General features: G+C 36.8%; 1 pseudogene across 1 annotated transcript in view; it reads left to right on the forward strand.

Annotated features, from left to right (window-relative positions):
- LOC115802581 (large ribosomal subunit protein P1 pseudogene) overlaps positions 1–9,327 on the forward strand; it is a 60,816-nt pseudogene that overhangs the window by 16,711 nt on the left and 34,778 nt on the right. The window lies entirely within an intron of this gene.

A 9,327-nucleotide genomic window follows, 5' to 3' on the forward strand; every position in this document is an offset into this window, starting at 1 on the left:
TTCATCTGCTGATGGACACTTAGGTTGCTTCCATGTCCTGGCTATTGTAAATAGTGCTGCAATGAACATTGTGGTACATGTCTGTTTTTGAATTATGGTTTTCTCAGGGTATATGCCCAGTAGTGGGATTGCTGGGTCATATGGTAGTTCTATTTTTAGTTTTTTAAGGAACCTCCATACTGTTCTCCATAGTGGCTGTACCAATTTACATTCCCACCAACAGTGCAAGAGGGTTCCCTTTTCTCCACACCCTCTCCAGCATTTGTTTTCTACCATAACTTCTTTATCCATTCATCTCTTCATGGGCAATTGGGTTGTTTCTATAGCTTGGCTGTTGTAAATAGTGCTGCAGTGAACATTGGGGTGCATGTACCTTTTCTGATTAGTGTTTTTAGTTTTTTCCAAATATATACCAGGGATAGAATTGCTGGATCAGACGGTAGTCTATTTTTAGTTTTTTGAGGAACCTCCATACTGTTCTCCATAGTGGCTGTACCAATTTACATTCCAACCAGCACTGTAGGAGGGTCCCCTTTTCTCCACACTCTCTCCAGCATTTATTTGTAGACTTTTGGATGATAACTATTCTGACCATTGTGAGGTGATATCTCGTTGTTTTTATTGGCATTTCTCTAAGAATTAGTGACGTTGAGCATCTTTTCATGTGCCTGTTGGCCATCTGTATGTCTTCTTGGAAGAAATGTCTATTTAGGTCTTTTGCCCATGTTTTGATTGGGTTGTTTGTTTTTTCATATTGATTTATATGAGCTGTTTGTGTATTTTGGAATATTAACCCCTTGTTGGTTGAATTGCTTGCAAATATTTTCACCCACTCTGTAGGTTGTCCTTTTGTGTTTTTGAAAGTTTCCTTTGCTGTACAAAAGCTTTTAAGTTTAACTAGGTCCCATTTGGTTTCTTTTGCTTTTATTTCTTTTGCCTTGGGAGTCTGATCTAAGAAAATATTGTGATGATTTATGTCAAAACATGTTTTGCCTAGGTTCTCTTCTAGGAGCTTATGGTTTCCGGTCTTACATTTAGGTTCTTGATCCGTTTTGAGTTTATTCTGTATATGTTGTGAGGTAAATGTTCTAATCTCATTGTCCTACATTTAGCTGTCCAGTTTTCCCAGCACAACTAGTTGAAGAGACTGTCTTTTCTCCATTGTATATTCTTGCCTCCTTTGTCATAGATTAATTGACCATAGGTGCATAGGTTTATTTCTGGACTCTCTTCTGCTCCATTGACCTGCATGACTATTTTTGTGCCAATACCATGCTGTTTTTGTTGTTGTTGTTGTTGTTTCTTTTTTTTTTTTTTTTAACTGACGAATTGTTGATTTACAATGTTGTTAGTTCCAGGTGTAGAGCAAAGTGATTCAGTTATACATATAACATCTTTCAGATTCTTTCCCCTTATAGGTTATTACAAAATATTAAGTATAGTTCCCTGTGCTATACAGTAGACCCGTGTTGGTTATCTGTTTTATATATAGTAGTGTGTACATGTTAATCCGAAACTCCTAATTTATCTCTCCCCCACTTCCCCTTTGGTAACTATAAGTTTTTTTTCTGTATCTGTGGGTATACTTCTGTTTTGTAAGTAAGTTCATTTGTATCTTTTTAAAACAATATTTATCTATTTATTTATTGGCTGCCCTGGGTCTTAGTTGCAGTGTGCAGCATATTTGTTGCTGCATGCAAGGTCTTCATTGCAGCATGTGGGATCTTTTAGTTGTGGCATGCAGGGTCTAGTTCCCTGAGCAGGAGTTGAACCTGGACCCCCTGCACTGGGAGCATGGAGTCTTAACCACTGGACCACCAGGGAAGTCCCTGTATTATTTTTTTAATATTCCACATATAAGTGATATCATATGATACTTGCCTTTTCCTGTCTGGCTTACTTTTATTTAGTATGATAATCTCGAGGTCCATCCATGTTGCAGCAAATAGCATTATTTCATTCTTTTTTATGGCTGAGTAATATTCCATCATATATATATACCATATCTTCTTTATCCATTCCTCTCTCTCTTTTTAAAATTTATTTTGGCTGCATTGGGTCTTCGTTGCTGCACACAGGCTTTCTCTAGCTGCAGCAAGTGGAGGCTACTCTTTGTTGTGGTATGCAGGCTTCTCATTGCGGTAGCTTCTCTTGTTGCGGAGCATGGGCTCTAGGTGCGGTGCATGGGTTTCAGGAGTTGTGGCATGCGGGCTCAGTAGTTGTGGCTCACAGGCTCTAGAGTACAGGCTCATTAGTTGTGGGCACACGAGCTTAGTTGCTCTGCAGCATGTGGGATCTTCCCAGACCAGGGCTTGGACCTGTGACCCCTGCATTGGCAGGTGGATTCCTAACCACTGTGCCACCAGGGAAGCCCCCTCCATTCATGTCTTGATGGACATTTAGGTTGCTTCCATGTCTTGGCTATTGCAAATAGTGCTACAGTGAATATCATGCTGTTTTGATTACTGGAGTTTTGTAGTATAGTCTGAAGTCAAGGAAGGTGACACGTCCAGCTTTGTTCTTTTTCTCAGGATTGCTTAGGCAATTCTGGGTCTTTTGTGGTTCCATTTGAATTTTAGGATTATTTGTCCTAGTTCTGTGGAAAATGTCATGGGTATTTTGACAGGGACTGCATTGAATCTGTAGATTGCTTTGGGAAGTATGGCCATTTTAACAATATTAATTCTTCCAAGAATGGTGGTATCTTTCCATTTCTTTGTATCATCTTCAAATTCCTTCATCAGTGTTTTATAGTTTTCAGTGTATAGGTCTTTCACCCCCTTGGTTAAGGTTATTCCTAGTTATTTTATTGTTTTTGACACTTTTAAATGGGATTTTTTTCCACTTATATTTCATTATTAAAGAAACACCATAGATTTCTGTATATTAATCTTGTATCCTGCAGCTTTGCTGAATTTATTTATTACTTTTTATATTTTTGGGGTGGGCACTTTGGCATTTTCTATCTAGATTAACATGTTATCTGCAAACGGTGAGTTTTACCTGTTCCTTTCCAATTTGGATACATTTTAGTTCTTCTTCTTATCTGATTGCAGTGGCTAAGATTTCCAACACTATATTAAATAGAAGTGGCAAGAGCGGGTGTCCTTTACTTGTTTCTGAATATTCAGAGGAAAGGTTTTCAGCTTTTCACATTGAGTATTATGTTAATTGTAGGTTTGTCATAAATGGCCTTTATTTTACTGAGATATGTTCCATATACACTCTCATGCTTTGACAGGAATTTTTTATAATGAATGGATGTTGAATGCTGTCAAATGGATTTTCTGTGTCTGTTGAGATGATTATGTGATTTTTATTCTTCCTTTTGTTAATGTGGTGTATCATATTGATTGATTTGCTAATGTTGAACCATCCCTGTGACCCTGGAATAAATCAAACTTGATCATAGTGTATGATCCTTTTTATGTACTGTTGGATTTGGTTTGCTAATACGTTTAGGATTTTTGCATCTATATTCATCAAATATATTGACCTGTAATTTCTTTTTTTGTAGTGTCTTTGTCTGGTTTTGGTATCAGGGTAATGGTGGCCTTGTAAAAATGAATTTGGGAGTGTTCCTCTTAAATTTTTTGGAATAGTTTGAGGATAGGTATTAAATTTTCTTTACATGTTTTGTAGAATTCCCCAGTGAAGCCGTCCAGTCCTGGACTTCTGTTTGTAGGGAGTTTTTAAAATTACAGATTCTATTTCACTTCTAGTGATCAGTTTGTTCAAATTACGTTTCTTATTGACTCATTCTTGGCAGGCTCTCTGTTTCTAGAAACTTGACCCTTTCTTCTAGCTTGTCCAATTTGTTGGCATGTAACTGTTCATAGTATTCTGTCATGATTTCTTGTATTTCTGTGGTATTGGTTATTTCTCCTCTTTCACTTCTTACTTTATTTGGATCCTGTCTCTCTTCTTTTTGGTGAGTGTGGCTAAAGGTTTGTCCATTTTTAAAAACTTTACACAGAACCCGTTATTGGTTTTATTGATCTTTTCTATTTTTTTTAAATTTAATTATTTTTGGCTGCATTGGGTCTTCATTGCTGTGCGCAGGCTTTCTCTAGTTGTGGCGAATGGGGGCTACTCTTCATTGCGGTGCGTGGGCTTCTCACTGCGGTGGCTTCTCTTGTTGCAGAGCAAGGCTCCAGGCATGCAGGCTTCAGTAGTTATAGCATGTGGACTCAGTAGTTGTGGCTCACAGGCTCATTAGTTGTGGTGCACAGGCTGTTGCTCCATGGCATGTGGGATCTTCCCAGACCACAGCTCGAACCCATGTCCCCTGCAGGCGGATTCTTAACCACTGTGCCACCAGGGAAGCTTAAAAATCTCTTATTTATTTCCTCTCTGATCTTTATTACTTCCTTTCTTCTGCTGACTTTGGGCATTGTTTGTTCTTTTTCTAATTGTTTTAGGTGGTAGTTTAGGTTGGGTTCTTTTTTTAAGATTCATTTATTATTTATTTTATTTATTTTTGGCTGTGTCGGGTCTTAGTTGTGGCACACGGGATATTTGTCAAGGTATGTGGGATCTTTTGTTGCAGTGTGCGGGCTTCTCTCTAGGTGTGGCATGTGGGTTTTCTCTCTCTAGTTGTGGTGCGCAGGCTCCAGGGTGTGTAGGCCCAGTAGTTTGCGGCACACAGCCTCTGTAGTTGAAGCATGCAAGCTCAGTAGTTGTGGCGTGTGAGCTTAGTTGCCCCATGGCATGTGGGATCTTAGTTCCCTGACGAGGGATTGAACCCATGTCCCCTGCACTGTAAGGTGGACTCATTACCACTGGACCACCAGGGAAGTCCCTAGGTTGTTTTTTTGGGTTTTTATTTTTGAGATTTTGTTCTTATTTCTCGAGGAAGTCCTGTATCATTATGAACTTCCCTCCTAGAACTGTTTTTGGTGCATCATAGATTTGGTAATGTTGTGTTTTCATTTTCTTTTGCCACAAGTTTTCTGATTTCTTTGATTTCATCATTGATCCATTGGTTTTAAAGCAGCATGTTGTTTAGTCTCTATGTGTTCCTCCTTTTCCTGTTTTCTTTCTGTCGGTGATTTCTAGTTTCAAACGTTGTGGTCAGAAAAGATGCTTGAAATAATTTCTATCCTCTTCTTTGCTAAGGCTTTGTGACCTAGTATGTGGTCTATCCTAGAAAACATTCCATGGGTGCTTGAAAAGAATGTGTATTCTGTTTGTTTTGGATGTAGTGTCCTGTAGATATCAATGAAGTACAACTGGTGTCATTTGGGATCTCTCTTGCCTTATTTATTTTCTGTCTGTATGATCCATCCACTGATGTTAGTGGGGTGTTAAAGTCTCATAATACTGCATTGTCAATTTCTTCCTCTATGTCTGTATTTGCTGTATATATTTAGGTGTTCCTGTTTTGAGTATGTACATGTTAACAAATGTAATATCCTCCTCTTCTATTTATCCCTATATCATTATGTAATGCCTTTGTCTTTCTTTATGGCCTTTATTTTGTTTGATATGGGTATTGCTACCCCCTTTTTCTTTTCTATTTGCATGACATATCTTTATCCATCCCCTTACTTTCAGTCTGTGTCTTTTGCCAGCATATTGTCTTTAGGCAGCATATTGCAGGTTCTTTTTCTTTTTCCCCCAATCTGCCACTCTATGTCTTTTGATTGGAGCATTTAGTCCAATGATGTTTAAAGTAATTATTGATAGGTGTATATTTATTGCCATTTAATCCTTGTTTTGCAGTTGTTTTTGTAGTCCTTTTTTTTTTTTCTGATGATTTTCTTTTGTGATATGCTTGAGTTCCTTTCTTTTTATATTTTGTGAATCTATTGTAGGTTTTTGCTTTGTAGTTACTGTGGAGTTCAAGTATGCTGACCCATAACTATATCTACTTGCTTTAAACTGATAATCATTCAAGTTAGTCATGTTCTAAAAGATACATATTTTTATATTTCCCTCCTCCTTTATTTTGATGTTCTCTTTTATATCTTCATGTTTATCCTTTTACTGTTTATTGTAGTTATCACTTTTACAATTCTAAAAATTTATTTTTAATCTACATACTGGGTTATTTAAGTAATCTTCAATCCTTAATATATATTTGCCTTTCCTATTGTGATTTCCCCTTTCCTATAGATTCTAGGTAGCAGTATTGGGAGTGTGGGCTGTTGTAGTCAAGACTGCTGCTGAGCTGGGGAATGAGGCATGGGACCAGGGTAAATTAAAATACCACAAAGCTCTGAGATTCACTTGGTTATTTTTTCTTTTCCATTATGGTTTATTACAGGATATTGAATATAGTTCTTTGTGCTATATAGTAGGAACTTGTTTATGCATTCTATATATAATAGTTTGCATGTGCTAATCCCAAACTCTCAATCCATCCCTCCCCCACCCCACCCCACCCACTTGGCAACCATAAGTCTGTTCTCTATATCTTTGAGTCTGTTTCTCTTTCATAGATAAGTTCATTTGTGTTATATTTTAGACTACATATATAAGTGATATCATATGGTATTTGTCTTTCTTCACTTATTATGATAACACTTGTTTTTATCTTGATTCAGAAGTTCTCTGAATGCTGTACGCTTTTGATTAGTTACCAGATTTTTGAAAAAGTTGATTCTGTTTTTGCCCGTCTATTAATTACTTTTGTGGTTGGATGGACTGCTGTAGTTTCCTACTCTGCTATTTTTCTGTTTAGAGTATTTGTGGGGTCTCTTATATAGTTTTTTAAGAGTTGTTCTAGGCATGACATAATATATACAGTTGTCCCCTGGTACAGTGTATTAGTGCCTGGACCCACTGCATATACCAAAATCCACAGATGCCCAATTCCCTACTTACATAAAATGGTGTAGTACTTGCATATAAACTACACACATGCTTGTATACTGTAAATTATCTCTAGACTACCTATAATACTTAATAAAATATAAATGTTATGTAAATAGTTGGGAATACAATGTAAATGCTATGTAAATAGTTGCCAGCATGTGGCAAATTTAAGTTTACCTTTTTGGAACTTTCTGGAATTTTTTTTTCAACCTGTGGATATGGAACCCACAGACATGGAGGGCCAGCTGTACATACTGAAGTATAATGGTTCAACATTTATCCACTGTAAGTGTAGAAACCTTACTTTCCTTTCTTCTCTCTCATTTCTAATTGACTTGAAGATTTCTTGAAGACCATATTAGACAGTGTTATGATTTTTGTTTAAACTGTCAAACATAATTAAGGAAAGGAAAGTCTATTTTACCCACAGTTTTGCTCTTATGGTGTTCTGTCTACCTTCCTTGTTTTCCACGATTCTTTAATGTTTCATTTTTGTTTACAGGTATTTCTTTAGGCATTCTTTGGGGATAGTTTTGTTGGCAACAAATCCTGGAAGTCATTCTTTGAGGGTATGCCTGTTGTTAAAAATCATTTTCATCTGAGGCTGTTCTTGATTTCTCATTTCCTGAACAATATTTTCATTGGTTATGGAAGGTCAGGCTCCCGATTTAGGCACCATTGACATTGTACTGGTAGTGGAGGGGCCCATTAAATGCTGGACTTCATACTCAACTTTTTCTGACACAATCTGGTAGGGACATTGGGGATACTTTTTTGCAACCTAATAAAGGTCAGAGGGCTAGAGTCTCCATTTGGCGTCTGGTGTCAGTGGTGGGGATAGGGCCACAGATTTTTTGGTGGTGTTTGCCTGAAGTAGAGCAGTTGTTTAAAAGTTTCATGTTGTTAGGCTGTCCTTTCCTGTTTCTCTGGTTGGAGAGAACAGGCTTTTCTTGAGACTTGTTTTCAGTCTCTGCACATTAGCATTTCAATTACCAGCTTCTTTAGCTCCAAGTTTGGGATAAAAATGAAACCTGTGGAACTCACCCCATGTTGCTCCTTAGGTCCTGTGGTCCCTAGCTTCTCTTCATCTTTGAGAGTCATCTTGTATGTTTTATATATAATGTCCAGAGTTTTGAGTTGTATTTAGCAGGAAGAACAGGGAAAAGGACATGTATTCCATCTTTTTAGAAACAGAAGTCCCCCTACTGAGTTACTTTCACAAAAACATTTAAATAACTTGTGTAATCTCTAGTAGGTCCTGTTTTGGGGATATAGTATATATGTTCACATCATTTTGAGGATGCTATTCATACTTAAAAGTCCTGTTCTGTTTATTCTACTGGTAGTATTTCCAGTTGGTTAGCTTTGTTTCTCTATTATATGAGAATCTACTTTTATCAAATGTTTGGTATTCTGACATATACTGTTTTACACTTGAGGATCCTTTTGATGTAATCTGCCTCAGGGCAGGACTAGGATGTGCTGCCTTGATTTGTACTCTGATTTGTTTTTAGAGAGAGACAGGCTAGCAGGAGGGCTACTGTGGTACAAAATTCCTTGCCAGCTAGTCCTAAGTATAGGGATGCTCCTGTTTTTTCCAGAATAATACCAATCAGTAGCCTCTCACATTCTCCCAGAAGCAAACAATAGTACTTACTAACTAGTTTAAGAAAGGGTGATATGCTAGGTGAAATTACTTCTCCCAGCAATCTCACTGTTGCCATTGTCTCCACTCATGCTCCTTGTGACAAACCCTAGACATAGATCACATTATGCCACACTTACTTTTTAAATTGTGGTGTATATTCTCTCGTGTTCTGGTCTTAGATCATCTGGTTTCCTTAGATGATCTAATGCCAAGTACTTCAGGTATTCTCTGATATTCACCAGAAGTTATTTAGATTTTCAGGAGCTGCCTGTATGTGGTATGTATTGTATGTATAATAGTCCCAGCACCATTTATTAAAATCTAAACAAAAACATTGAAGTGCCTTTGTTTTGGCGGTTGTTTTCAAGAAACTCTTATAAAGAATTAAATTTAAATCCTTATGTCTAGAGTGTGTATAGGCATGTGTATATACATACAATACATTCCATCAAATATAAAATGTTTTGATACTGGAACACTGTTGATCTTACCAGAAAATACCAATGAAAGCTTTTCATACACATAAAAATCTTGGTTGGTATTTACTTGAAAGTAATTACAGGATGCCACTGATTGTTAAATTGTATCACCTTCAAAATGTTAAAATGAGAGAGCACTTTTTCATTTTGAGAAATCAGGACAATATCAGTGATAGTAAGGCTAAGAGAATGAATCTAGAAAATAAAAGAGAATTAATCAAGTTCTGTTTTCAATCATTTAAGCTAGATATGTACATAATTAGAAATTTCCAATGCTGGTTTATTTCAAATAAATGAGAATTTACTGCATAATGCTTTTGCTTTTATATCATTTTGCTGACAAATATTCTATTTAGCTTTTTGCCTTTTCTATTTAATTAG

Source organism: Delphinapterus leucas, chromosome 20 (assembly GCF_059928025.1).
Source record: "Delphinapterus leucas isolate spDelLeu-1000000601 "Yukka" chromosome 20, BTC_Dleu_Yukka2, whole genome shotgun sequence".
Lineage (NCBI taxonomy): Eukaryota > Metazoa > Chordata > Mammalia > Artiodactyla > Monodontidae > Delphinapterus > Delphinapterus leucas.